Below are 15,139 nucleotides of genomic sequence, written 5' to 3'. Positions count from 1 at the left end.
TACTGCTTATTAAATACTGTATTTGTACTCTCTTATGCTGTCAGATTCATTCTCCTTGATTTTTGAGTATAAATAGGTACGAGTGTTGAGTCTTTTGAATAGCTGCTCGTGCCTCTACTTGTACCTTCTGCTCGTATATATTGCAACTAGTGCCTCTTTGTCAATCATCACTCTTTGACCAGCCTTCGTGTCATGACACGTCATCTTCCAATCACTTCAATATGTAAACTCGAATTTCCCAATACAGATAGTCCCCCAACTTACCATTTATTCATCAGTAGAATATTTGGGAAGTGGATTTTATTAAAGCGGGAATGTTGCCGCTATTAATGCTACGGTAAAATCGACGCTTCATTTGTCACTTCCATTTAATGCTTATTACACGTGGCACCCTTTTATTGGCCCTGCAACTTTGCAGCACTTTTTAGGGCTTTTTTACGGCTTCACTAATCACGAAGCAACAGTTTTCATTATGACCTTTTCATCATTGCACATTTTCCTTTGACGGTTACTTCCAAGTATAAACATAGTTTTCGTCTTTATCCTTATCACATAAAGTTCCCTCAACATTCAATTCTTGAATTTTTATTTACTTCTTCCTCGTACTATCATATCTTCACCAAACTCTAACCCTAGAAGAGTCCCCATAGTTGATAACTTCCCTCTTGCCCCTAGCAGGAGTAAAGAGGAGGTAGACTTCGTAATTTAGGGTCTTCTTCTGTACGTGGTTCTTCTCTTCCTTCATCTAGTTCCAGTCCTTCCTTTAGAACCAGAGGTTCTTTCTCACAAAGATCTTCTTCCATAGGTAAGGAACCCGCTTAACCTGTTCGTGAACCTACCGTAGAAGAAATAGTTCCTGCGGAACTATCTTTTTACAATGATAGGGAGTCCCTTAGGTATCAAGTATCCTCTTTAGATCGTGCTGATATCTATCCAACTCAGATCACAGAGGGTCTGATTTCTTTAGTTCGTAAAGACTGTTATTGGAGTCATGACTTCCCTATCATAATTCCCAACGCGAATCAAAGAATCACCTCTTATTTAATTGGATTTTCCTTTGTTTATACATACCCTTTCACATTAGGATTCAAACCTGCTATTGATCCTGTTATTCTCAAATTCTGTCATTTTTTCGATGTTTGCTTAAGTCAAATTGGCCCTATAGTGTGGAGGGTTGTTGCCTATTTGAGGCATTTGACAAACATGGTCGGTGTGCCTTTCACTTTGGCTCATTTAATTCACCTTTACTCTCCCAGACTTTTCCGCCAAGGCATTTTTACTTTAGTATCTAGAAGCAAAAGGGTTCTGGTTAGTCCAGAGGATGACAGAGACCGTGTCTGGTATGCCAGGTTTGTTGCTGCCCCCACCGTTGGTTTAGTGGGTGATGAAAATGTCCCCTTCCCTGAGAAGTGGAATTTTGCACGTGAGTTTTCTTTTTAAATAACTTTCTCGTACCTTTTTCTTCAATTTTGATGTTCTATATTCTCATTTTCCTTTTTCTTTTTAGCAACTATGGGAATTGTTGAAGAAATTCCCAATTTCCATGGTTGGGTAGGAAGGTTACTGAATACAACCTCAATGGAGGGTAGATCTTGGAAGCATCTTTCCCAATGATTTGGTTGGAAAGTGAAAACTCATGGTAAGAGTTTTTTTATTTAACTCTTTATTGTTTTTCCCAAAACTTATTTTAATCCTTCTTTTTATCAGGATATGTTGTTCGAGGGATTAGTGCCGAGGCGGTCGTGGCTTCTCGTATTTCTTTGGAAAGATCCCAAGAGATAATCTTGGGTTCTTCATCGAAAGGGAAAGTTGCTAGTGACCAAGATTCTGAAGAAAAGGAAGATGGGGGTTCCTTGGTAAAAAGGCCACGAGCTCGTAGGCGAATCATTTATGATGATGAAGCATCCCCCTCGTTCTGTTCCTCTTACTGAGTTTATTGAAGCCCCGGTGATGATTCCTGATAATGAAGTCCACGTTGCTGCTCATGATTCAGTTGAGCAACTTTTTAACCGTGGGTTTGATGGTGAAAATTTAGGTCCGATTTCTGATGAAGCACCTCTTGCTTCTTTTTCTACTCCCGTTCTTGTGATTCCTCCTTTGCCGGTCGTGGATATTACAGTTCCTCCCCAGGCTATTATGACTGCTTCCACAGTTCCTCCCTCGACTACTCCTCCTTCAACTGCTCCTTACACAGAGGTTAGTTCTTCAAGTAGGAGTGATACTATGAGGCGAGTTACCATTTAAGTCCCCGCTGAGGATAACCTTTTAAGGAAATCAGGTCAAGCTGATGGTGGCTAAAGCCTTTGATTGGTCCAGTTGAGAGACCTAAGCTTGATAGCCATATTTCTGTGACCTTGATGAATGATATAGTGCATGCTTCTTTAAAGGTATTCCTTTTTCAAGCTTTACTTTGTCATTTTTCTATCTTCAGGATTCTCATTTTTCCCCCTCTCTTTTTCCTAGGTCAATCTAATTGGCATGGAGATGATGAAAAGGGTTACCCTCTCAGAGCAATTAGTGCGTGACTACCAAGTGGAGGCGGATAATTGGAAGGAATGGTGTGAAAGTCTTCAGATCGACATGGAAACTTTAGAAGAAAGTAAAAGTACCTTAGAGCAGCAGGTACGGGCTTTGACTTCAGAGTTGGCAGTTGAAAAAGCTTCTTCAAATCAAGCAAGTAAGGAAAAGGTTCGTCTGGAAACCTCTTTTTCCGAGCAATTGTCCAAGGCAAGTGAAGAAATTAGAGAGTTGAGAGCTCTCTTGAGTGAAAAAGAAGCATATGCTGGTGAACTCGTGCAAAATTTGACTAAAACTCAAGAACACCTCCGGGTATCTTCTGATAAGGGTTGCTCTTTAGAGAGTTCCCACGCTTCTCTTCAAAGTTCTTATAAATCTGTCTTGGCTAAAAATGTAAAGTTAAAAAATGAAATTGCTGATTGGGAAAGAGATTACGAGATCCTTGAAGATTAAACTGCCATTGAAGTGAGTTGGGCATTTTTAAATTCTCACCATGATACCCTCGTTGAAGTTAGCCAGGAGAATTTTAACTTGGAATCTGAGTTAGCCAAGATCAAAGAGACTATTGAGAAGACTCAACAGAACCAAAATTTTTCTTCTCCCGTGGCTGAAGTTTCTGAAAATGTTGAAGATAATACGGGTATCCCCACTCCTTCAAGTCAAGTTGAGCCCGCTGCTGCTGATGACCCTGCTTCAGTCCCTTCATCTTCTCAGTGAAAAGTTTATGTTGTTTGAATTCTTTTGTTTTTTTGTTTTTGGTGGTATGTGATTGTGACCCTTGATATTTTTAAGGGTTTGTTGAAAACATTAAGTCACCAGTCCTTTTATGGGGCACTTTGTATAAATAAATTTTGGTTTATAACTAAGTTCATACTTAGTCTAAACTCTTTAATATTAAGAAGTTCCCGCTGCTGTTTGAACTTCTGTTTTGTTTATTCTTGCCTTTATTTTTAAGGACTTACTGAATAACTTGCATTTTTATCCTTCAAAAATTCTTCTGTTAACTTCATGAATACTTGAATTAATCATGAATTTTATAAAAGAGGTCCCTTTTATATTCGACACTTAATGAAGAAGATGTCTCAACTTCATAATGGTGTTAATATACGATAAAAGAAATAGGAATACACATGTTTTTTGGAATAACTTCGACAAGTTTTTATTTGAACTTTGTCAAGTTTGAAACAACACTTTACATGTATTTAAATTACTTCTATAATTTTCTCGCAACTATTTTCCTTATAACAGATTTCAAAAAAGAAAATGAATACAAGGTTTTTACTTATAACCCAATTCAGTACATTGCCTTTACCCTAACTATGATAAGGTTCTTCTTTGGCTTTAGCTCGTGACTTTGCTCTCACTCAATGAGTAAAATTCTCAGGCTTGAACTTTGATTATTTACCAATCTTCTTTGCCTTCTTTATACACATATATTATATAGTCCCCCAGGTGTTTGAGCGTTGAAGTATGAAGTCTCGAGCACTTGATTGTTTCTCTCATTTGGTCCTTTTCCTGAAAAGGAAAAACATACGGGACTCGGAGGTGCGATTATAGATGAAGACTGCTTAACCCGTCTGAATTTCTATCAGAATAGTTGTAACCCTAGACCGGGAATTTTAATTTATTCCACGTGCCTTGCAGGTCGTGATCCATCATTTAGTACGTGCTGGCTTTTTTGCCTATCATCTAAAATCATTAGTAAAATTTTAACAATTCAAAAATAAAATTTTAAATTATGGATACCTGACCGTGGGTATTCCTTAGAAATAGTATCTCTTCAGGTGGACGGCATTTCAGTGCGAAGGTAGTATCTTGACATCTATCGTTTCCAGCTCGTATGCTCCTTTTCCTGCAATACTATGAATCCTGTAGGGTCCTTCCCAGGTTGGACTCAATTTTCCCACATTGGCTGCCTTCGTAGATTGAAAAACCTTTTTGAGGACGAAGTCCCCAATCTTGAAGAATTTTAGGCGTGCTTTTCGATTGTAGTAGCGTTCTATGACCTGCTTTTGTGTTGTCGTTCTTATTAATGCAGCTTCTCTTTTTCCTTCAAGTAGATCAAGATTTATGCGCATTTCTTCGCCATTAGACTCTTCTGACGCTTGTGTAAACCTTGTGTTTGGCTCTCCTATCTCAACTGGAATTAAAGTTTCAGCTCCATAAACCAATAAAAATGGTGTTTCTCCCATACTTGTTTTTGTTGTTGTGCGGTATGCCCATAAAACACCAGGTAACAATTCTGTCCAATTACCTTTGGATTCCTCCAAACTCTTCTTTAAATTGTTGATAATGACTTTGTTTGTTGACTCAGCTTGTCCATTATCCACCAGATGATAAGGTGTGGATGTAATCATTTTGATCTGCCAACTTTTAAAAAACTCTGTAATTTTTGCGCCTATAAATTGAGGGTCATTATCACACACAATTTCCTTTGGCACACCGAATCGACATATGATATTTCGCCAAATAAAATCTCTAACTTCTTTTTCTCGCACCTGTTTGAATGCTCCTGCTTCCACCCATTTAGTAAAATAGTTAGTAAGTACAAGCAAGAATTTTACCTGTCCTTTTGCTTGTGGTAGTGGACCCACGATATTCATCCCCCATTTCATAAATGTGCACGGTGCAATGACCGGATGTAACAACTCCGCAGGTCTATGCATGTTATTACCATATCTTTGGCACTTATCACATTTAGCCACAAAATTTTCCGTTTCTTCTTCCATTTTAGGCCAGTAATAACCTGCCCTAATCATGGTTCTTACTAGTGATCTTCCTCCAACGTGATTTCCAAATGCCCCTCATGTATTTCTCTCATCACATATTTCGTCTGTGAAGACCCGATGCACCTTGCTAAGGGACCACCGAACATTTTTCGACAAATATTGCCTTGCTTTAAACAATATCGATCAGCCTTTTTTCGAAGCGTGTGAGCTTTTTTCTTGTCTTCGGGGACGGTTCCATACTGCAAAAAAGCAACAATCTCATTCCTCCAATCCCGGGTTAAGTTATTGAAATTTACCTCACTTTTGTCTGGATCGAGCACTAAATGAAACAGATGAATTACGGAAGCATTTTCATTGCTTGCCACGTCTGCTACAGATGCGAGATTGGCTAGGGCGTCCACCTCGACATTTTCATCTCTTGATATTTGCATAACTTTCCAGTTTTGGAATTGTCTGATCAAATCACATACCTTCTCTAAGTACTGTTGCATCCGTGCTTCCCTGGCCGTATAAGTCCCCAGCATTTGATTAACTACGAGTTGTGAATCATTTTTTATCACAATTTGATTAATGCCGAGTTCTCGTGCTAGTTCTAAACCTACAATCACAGCTTCATACTCTGCCTCATTGTTAGTTATAGAATAACATTTAATGGCTTGTCGAATGGTTTCACCCGTAGGTGGTATCAAAACAATTCCCAAGCCTGCACCCTTCACATTAGATGAACCATCAGTAAATAAGGTCTCCGTTGAACACTTGTAATTCTTTTTCTGCTTCCAATTGCATTCCTTGGCTAAAATCAGCCACAAAATCTGCTAACACTTGAGATTTTATCGCGGTTCTAGGCTGGTATGCGATGTCATATTCACTTAATTCTATAGCCCATTTGGCTAACCTACCTGACAACTCATGCTTATGTAATATATTGCGTAATGGATAAGCAGTTACTACAGCGATAGGATGACATTGAAAATAAGGCCTTAATTTTCTAGATGCCATGATTAATGCAAGTGCTAGCTTTTCTAACTGAGGATACCGCGTCTCCGTACCTGATAAAGATTTGCTGACATAATAGATCGGAGATTATTTACCTTGGTCTTCACGGACTAAAACAGCACTTACCGCTACTTCTGAAACAGCAAGGTAGATGAGCAATCTTTCCCCAGCCTTTGGTTTTGCAAGTAATGGCGGATTTGATAGGTATGTCTTCAAATTTTTGAGTGCATGCTGACAATCCTCAGTCCATTCAAACTGATTTTGCTTTTTAAGAGCTGAAAGGAACTTAAAGCACTTTTCTGATGATTTAGAAATGAATCTCCCCAAGGCTGCAATTCTTTCTGTCAACCTCTGCACTTCTTTTTTACTTGTAAGCATGTCAGGAATTTCTTCAATAGCCTTAATCTGTGCGGGATTCACTTCAATACCACGGTTAGAAACAAGAAAACCCAAAAACTTACCTGATGCAACACCGAATGCACATTTCTCCGGATTTAATTTCATATTAAATTCTCGCAAGATCTGAAATGTATCAGACAAATTCGATATATGATCCCCTGAATGTTGAGCTTTAACGAGCATGTCATCTATGTAGACCTCCATTGTTCTTCCGAAATGTTCTTGGAACATTTTGGTCACTAGTCTTTGATATGTTGCACCAGCATTTTTGAGACTAAAAGGCACTACTTTATAACAGTAAGTCCCCTTGTCTGTTATAAATGAAGTTTTTTCTTCATCTATTAGATCCATTTTGATCTGATTGTATCCTGAATACGCATCTAAAAAGCTTAACAATTCATGTCCTGCAGTAGCATCAATTAGTTGATCTATATGTGGTAATGGAAAAGAATCTTTAGGACAAGCTTTGTTAAAGTCTGTGTAATCTACACAAACTCATAACTTACCATTCTTCTTCGGTACCACAATAGTATTGGCTAACCAATTAGGATACTTTACCTTACGGATAGACCTAAGCTTTAGTAATTTTTGAACTTCATCTTGAATTACCTGATTTTTGAAAGTTCCTTGCTTTCTCTTCTTTTGTTTGACAGGGGGATACGATGGGTCTTCATTTAATTTATGCGTCATTACCTCCGGTGGTATTCCTGTTATATCAGAGTAGGACCAAGCAAAACAATCCACGTTAGTTTTTAAAAATTCAATCAACTTACCTTTCATGTCTTGGTTTAGATTGGCTCCTACGTAGACTTTCCTTTCAGGCCATTATGCAAATAATATTACAGCTTCTAGTTCTTCAATCGTTGTTTGATATTTTCATTTTCCTCTGGTTCTTGAATGGCATTTGGCCTTGAGTCCACATCTGTCCGTCCTTGTTCAGTTGAGGTTTGTGTTGTGGTACTCTCAACTGGATTCTGTAATTGCTATTTTTCTTTGTTTCCCGTACTTGAATCTGCTACAGAGTTGATGCTCCTGGATGTATGTTGATCCCCACGGATTTGACATATTCCCCATGGTGATGGAAATTTAATAACTTGATGCAAGGTTGACGGAACGACATCCATCTCGTGGATCCATGGTCTCCCAAGGATCATATTGTAAGCCATCTCCATATCTACCATCTGAAACTTTGTATCGTTAACAACTCCTTCTGCGAATGTTGTAAGTCTTACCTCCCCTTTCGTCACTATGCTGGAATTGTCAAATCCAGACAAAGTATGCGCCTTTGGTATTAATTTATCTTTGGCTTGCATCTCACGTAGTACTCTTAGCAAAATAATGTTCATGGAACTACCTGGATCAATCAAAACTCGTTTCACATTACTATCATTTACAAGTAGAGATATTACCAGTGCATCGTTATGTGGGGATAATACGCCATCTGCATCTACATCATCAAACGTAATTCTTTCTTCCTCTAAGACATGTCGCACCCGCTTCCCGTGGGTAATTGTGACTTTGAAAGCTTTATTGGCTGCTGTGTACGTCACACCATTGATGTATTCACCTCCACTTATCACATTAACGGTCCTTTTGGGAGAAGGTGATTTTGGGGGGGCTCCTGCCTATTCTTCATATATGCTTGCTTACCTCTCTCACTGAATAATTTAGTGAGATACCTTTGCTTTAATAGATGATCAACTTCACCTTGAAGCAACCTACAGTTTGCTGTTTTATGCCCGTGATCGTTGTGAAATTCGCACCAGTGATCAGGGTTGCGCCTGTTTGGATTCTATCTCATTTATTTTGGCCACCGTACCTTATCACCCATGCTTTTTAAAATAGCTACGAGCTCGGAAGTGCTCACATTAAAATTATAACCGCCAAACCTTGCTTTCAAATTTCTATCATCATCCCGTGACTCTCGCACGTTTCGATCTTTCCCAAATTTTGATGATGAGCCCGACTCTCTATTCCTCGACCTATAATCGTACCTTGGATTGTCCTGTTTTGACTGTGAATATTTTGCTACATGACCCATATATGGTTCATACCTGTTTTTACCAGACCTTTTTTTGGTTTCCGCCCGTCTCAAACTCACCTTTTCTTCCTTTTGAGATCGTGAGATAATATCCTCTTCTATCCTTAGCTTTGTGTTGTACCTGTTGTAAACGTCATTCCACATTGTTGCTGGGAATTCACGAAGACTTTCCTTGAGTCGCCTCGTGGCGTCAAAGCTTTTTTCATTCAAATTACTAGTGAAGCCAATAGCTGCCCAATTGTCAGGTACGCGCGGTAACGTCATTCTATCACGCTGGAACCTATCCACGAACTCTCTAAGCAATTTTGAGTCCCCTTGCTTGATTTTGAAAATATCTTCCATTCTTTTTTTGACTTTTTGAGCTCCCGAGTGTGCTTTGATAAATGAATCTGCAAGCTCATCAAAAGAATTTATGGAATTTTCAAGTAAAAGAGAATACCATGTTAATGCTCCCTTAGTGAGTGTTTCACTGAATTTTTTGACCAATACTGATTCAATTTCTTGTTTGGTCAAGTTGTTGCCTTTTACGCCTGTTGTAAATGCAGTCACGTGGTCTCGTGGATCAATTGTTCCATCGTATTTTGGAATATCGGGCATTTTAAATTTCTTTGGAATTGGGAGGGGAGCAGCACTTGGCTTCCAAGGTTGTTGTGAATATTTATCCATACCTATCCCTTTGATTACGGGCAGTACTCCAGGTATTTGCTCTATGCGGTCACTTTACTCCTTGAGTTGTTTCTGCAATGTTAGTACTAAATTTTGTAAATCAAAATTGACTAAGTTACCTGGTCCTCCTTCTCGTGACTCGCTGGGGATTCCACCACTACCTAAATTAGGTTCTCCAAAGTGTTATTATTTGGAGTGGGTGTTGGTGGTGCAACGGGTAATTGGCTGACAAAGGCCTCAAGAGCTTTATTGACCTATTGAGCGATTAGCTTTTGCAAAGCTTCATTGATAGCTTCATCATTTTCGAATTGAGCATTTCCATTTGCATGAGATCCATCAGGAGTGCCTTCTCGAGATTGTCAAGGGGAGCTTTGTGGAGAATGGATTGGGATGTGATCATCCTGTGGATTCTCCTGGAGTTGTTGGTTTCCTTGGGTGTTGTCATTGATGTTTGACATAGTTGATGCAACAAAAAAGGTTAGGCTAAGAAAGAGTAGATTATCAGATTCCCGGTAGAAGAACCAATTTGTCTAACCAAAAAATGGAATTTCAATCAAAGCCTTAATTTAGAAGAACACGAGTTACTAATAATCAAAACTGAATAAATGAAAGTGATTTTGCTAACAATAAGATAGACAGAAGAAAACAAAGTAAATCAGTATATTCAAATGATCTTTTGTGTCCTTACAAATGATCCATTCTCTCCTTTTTATAGCTATCTTAAATATATACGTTTTGCCTTTGTTATAATCAGGCCATTATAGACAATTAAAGGCATTAAATGCTACGTTACATAATCATTGTAATTTAATACAGATTCTATAACATTTTCAGTATTTACTGCTTATTAAATACTGTATTTGTACTCTCTTATGCTGTCATATTCATTCTCCTTGATTTTTGAGTATAAATAGGTACGAGCGTTGAGTCTTTTGAATAGCTACTCGTGCCTCTACTTGTACTTTCTGCTCGTATCTATTGCAACTCGTGCCTCTTTGCCAATCATCACTCTTTGACCAGCCTTCGTATCATGACACATCATCTTCCAGTCACTTCAATACGTAAACTCGATTTTCCCAATACAAAATCAACTATTGATCTACCTTCATTTTAGACTTCAAATTTGACGGCTTTACTCTTGCAAACCTGGTTGTATGGGAGAAATTCAAAAATTGCCAGATTCACAACTGGCCATTCAAAAATAGCCCAGCTTCTAAAGTAATCGAAATTTAGTCACTTTTCATGTAAAGATAAATCTGAGCGAAAACACTGTTCAAAATAGAAAAATACGTCAATATATTATACTGGAGTTCCAGCATAAGTATGTTGGAACTCCAGCATAATATGATGAAATTCCAGCATAAATACACAAGAACTCCAGCATAATATACTAGAGTTCCAGCAAGTATAATTCTCCAGTATAATATATTGGAGTTTGGAGCACCGGTGCTCCAGTCTCCAGTATATTATACTGGAGTCAGCAAAGTATACCAGTCCAGCATAATATGCTGGAGTTCATACACAGGTACACCGAACTCCAGTATATTATGCTGGACCGGTCTCTGTTGTAGCAAAATAGTGGCTATTTTTCATTGAATTCATAAACGCTCGCTATTTTTTAATGACCAGACCGAAAACTGGCTATACCGTGCTATTTTTACCTGGTTATGGGTCTGGAATTTCTAATCAAGTAGCCTTGGCTGAGAAAAAGTCCTTACCATCCCAACCTTATTACGGGCCTCTAAAATGAGACCCATTATTGGGAACTCCAATCATCTCACCGTGGCTGAGAAAATGGCCTTACTCATGCCAGGTCGGACATGGATCTGGACATTGGATTCTTGGTTATCATTTCATGAAAAGGTTTACATGCTTGATGAGTGTTTAAAATCACTTTCTTTGATTTTCATCGATCCTAGTAATATTTTTACATGTCTTATTCTTGAGAGTACCATCTAACAAAGTTGATTACACAGTTATACCGAAACCTCATATGTTTTTTTTCTAAAGTATAACTGGAGAAGCGAAGACTCATTGTGTGCTTATTTTTGTCTAGTAAGTTTATGCCATCAAACTTGTAACACAAATGTTACATTGGTATCAGATAGTTTTTTGAATATATATTAAGTAGTGTAATTAATAATAAAAAATAAAAAATAAAAATAAAAAACCTAAAAATAGGGAATAACACAAATAATGAAAGTTGAGACTTCTTTCCTTTTCCTCTTCCATTACTGTCATGATATATAACTGGCAAATTACAAATAAGTAAATAACAACACAAGTAGTCAAGTACTTAAAACATAAAAACAACCACTAAGTAATCCATTAACCCACCTGGATGAACCATATCATCTCTAAGAAGGGATTTTGCAAACACTTTAGAGAATGTTCTATCATACAAAATCCTTTAGGACAGTTTTTCTCTGTCACACATGCTACTTCATTAAAAATAGAAGTTATAGCTTCAAACTGCAACATAGCAAGCTTATCATCAGTTTCCAATTCGCCTTCCTATGTTCCTGTCTGTCCAATCATCCCTTCTAGCAGCCTTTGCTCTCTTCCACCTCCGAATATTTCTCATTCTTGAGAATATTTTCCGAATCTGGTACAGCTTATGAGATTTTTGAGCTATCAAATTTGCAGTTGAAGGGTTCTGGCTTAAGATTATCTCATATCCATCACGAAACGAGTACATTCCTTCACTTAAAAGTTGCCAAAAGAGCTATCAAAGTCGTGTGATTATTTTCGTCTGGAAAGTCCATGCCATCAAACTTGTAACCCAAATTTTACTTTGGGGATCAGATAGTGACGTTTGGCCAAAATGCTATACTTTTAGTACATTACTCGCCCTATATTTTGTTGGTTTAATGATTAATTGTGCGACATTTGAGCTAAATTATGTTATTTTATGTGTAGGCGCATCGGTAGAAAGAGTCGAATGAAAGCACGAAAAGAGGACGAAAATACAAGAAAGGAGCACAAAAACACCAAGTACCCAAGCCTAGTTAGAAGCCAAGCGTAGCCAGCTTAACCGTGCTACAGGCCAAGCATAGCCAGCTTGACCACGCGATAGGTCAGGCATAGCCTGTTATTAAAACTGTATTGCTATAATAAACAATAAAATAGTAAACTTTATGGAAAAACAAAAACGGAAAGTTAGTAGAACCAGACCGACAAAATAAATTCTGGAAAAATAATATAGGAATAAATCGAGCTCATTGAATACACAGTGTGTCCTTAAGGAAATTATTCCCCTCAAGTACCTGAGGTGCTGGAATATATCCTCCCAAGATAGAACGATTTAACTCACCAGTGTATTGGTACCAAAAACTCTCGTGAACGACGAGCCACTTAATGGTCGTAAAACACACTGGAAAATATTGTGCAGAAGAAGAAGAAGAAGATAATGAGAAATTTTAGTACTCCCTCTGTTCCAGTTTATGTGAACCTATTTCCTTTTTGGTCTGTTCCAAAAAGAATGACCCCTTTCTAAATTTGGTAACAACTTAGCTTAAACTTACAATTCTACCCTTAATGAGAAGCTTTTATAACCACACAAATACTCTGGGCCCCTTTTTAACTTGTTTAGGCCCACAAATTCCAAAAGTCTTCATTTTTTCTTAAACTTCGTGCCTAGTCAAACAAGTTCACATAAATTGGAACGGAGGGGGTAAGTAAAAATTCTGGGATTCAATGCATATTTATAGCCCATTTGACACTATTTCTGAAAAGGTTTGTGATAAGTAGGGATTTTAGCTAGTTTCATGCTTCTTCTTGCCTATGCTTTGATTATAAATTGTTACAAATTAGTCCCAAAAGGCTCATAAGTTGTGCTTGATTGCAGGTTTGATCGACAAAGTGACGAAATGTCAAAGATAGGCTCAAAAGGAGTAAAACCTGCTCAAGTATCAAAGACAAAGTAAACTGAGGGAAAACGGGCAAACAAGCCTAGTTCGGTCCGCACAAAGTCGAATGCGGCCGCGCTAGGTGATTCAGAGAGAAGGCAAAACCAAGCTTCAGGCAACACGGCTGCAATACACATTTCACGGTCGGCGGTGAAAGCTCTGCGGCCGCGCTATCATTTTGTGCGGTACGCGGAAGAGAGATTCAGAGAGTTGGCAAAAATGGGCTTTAGGTAACGCGGCCGCGGTACACATTTTGCGGTCCACGGTGAAGGCTCCGCAGCCGCGCTACCTTTTTGTGTGGTCCGCGGAAGGGAGATTTAGAGAGATGTAAAAATGCCAAAGCTCAAGCTATGTGGTCCGCGATCACGATTGTGCGGACCGCGCCAGCTACCTCCGCGGCCGCGGTCCATTCTATGCGGTCCGCGAAGCCCAAGTCAGAGAGCCCAGAATTGAAGTCCAAGAGCCCAGCATGGCCGGGGTCCATTTTATGCGGCCCGCGCTGACCCCTCAGGGGTATTTTTGTCCAGTTTTTTCATCCTAGTATAAATAGAATATTTTACCATTTTTAGGTCATCAGATATATCCAGAATTTAGCTGCTCTCATAGGAACCCCATCTATAGCCATTTTTTGGCATCTTAGCTTCAAATTAACGATAGATTTTTGTATTTTCATTTAGCATTTAATTAATATGCCTTGTTCTTCATCTATTTCTCTATTTTCTTCTTCAAGCATGAGTAGCTAAACCCATTAGCTAGGGTTGTGGCTCAACCCTAGTGTGGGTAATTGATGGGTGTTGCCATCTATTGTTAGACTGACTATGGGTGTTTGTTATTTGGGTCAATTTTATGGTTTAATCTATGAATTGGTAGTTGCAAACACTGGTTTGTGCTAAGTTAACTTGGCTCTTCTTGAAAAAGAGGGCCTAGGTCGCCGGAATTGGGATGGACTCAAGAGAATTGATAGTCCCAATTAAAGGGTTAAATCTCGAGAGAGTAATTACCCAACTTGAACCCTAGTTGCTTGAGCTAATTTGCCTAACCATTCGGTCTCAAGAGAGTCAATTGGGCAAAATCACTCTCTCTACCGAGAGGTGTGAGAGTGGGTAAAATTGTACAACGGTTATAGCATAAGCCCCAATTATGTCAATCGAACCTTAGTAACATTTACCCGTCAATTAGCCACCTAGGTAATGTCACGACCCTAGTGTCTTTCTTCCCATTAGATACAACTTAGCAGTTATCTCATAGCATAATCTAGTTTCAATTAATAATTTGATAATAATAGTTTATAATCAAAAACCTAAAAATGTATGGAAGTGATATTTGGAACAATTACACAACTCTAGTCTAGATAGATACTCGACTCCATTCCTAGCTCCCTGTGGAAATCGATACCGACCCTCATATCGGGTAAAAGCTATTGCGACCCTCTCTTCCTACTTTTTAGTAGTGTGGAGTTGGTATTGATCACTTTTTGGCGTCGTTGCCGGGGACCTAACGGTTTTGGCTATCTATTTAGTTAGTTTTGTGTATTATTCTTCTTTCCTTCTTTGTTACTTACTTGTTTGTGGCATTACTCAGGTACCAACATGGCTTTAAACAATACTAATGATCCTCTTGGAAACGTGATAGCGGGGGAGGAGGTAGATGATCTTGAGAAAGATGAGGTGCCTCTTGCACCTTAAGGTCAACGGAGAGGCCGAAATGCCAATGCTAATCCAATTGACAATATTGCAGACCCTCCCTCGGTTCCTCCAAGAGTGGCTCCCAGAGTATTACTGAACTAGGTCTACGCAAGTGCTATTGTCCCACCCCGAGTCCGAGCGGGCAACTTTTAGATAACCAATGTGATGTTGACCTTACTTGAGCAGCGTGGGTACTTT

This window comes from Nicotiana tabacum, chromosome 3 (assembly GCF_000715075.1).
Source record: "Nicotiana tabacum cultivar K326 chromosome 3, ASM71507v2, whole genome shotgun sequence".
In the NCBI taxonomy this organism is placed as follows: Eukaryota; Viridiplantae; Streptophyta; class Magnoliopsida; order Solanales; family Solanaceae; genus Nicotiana; species Nicotiana tabacum.
The sequence above is the reverse complement of the archived record's forward strand: the minus strand, read 5'-3'. Positions refer to the sequence as shown.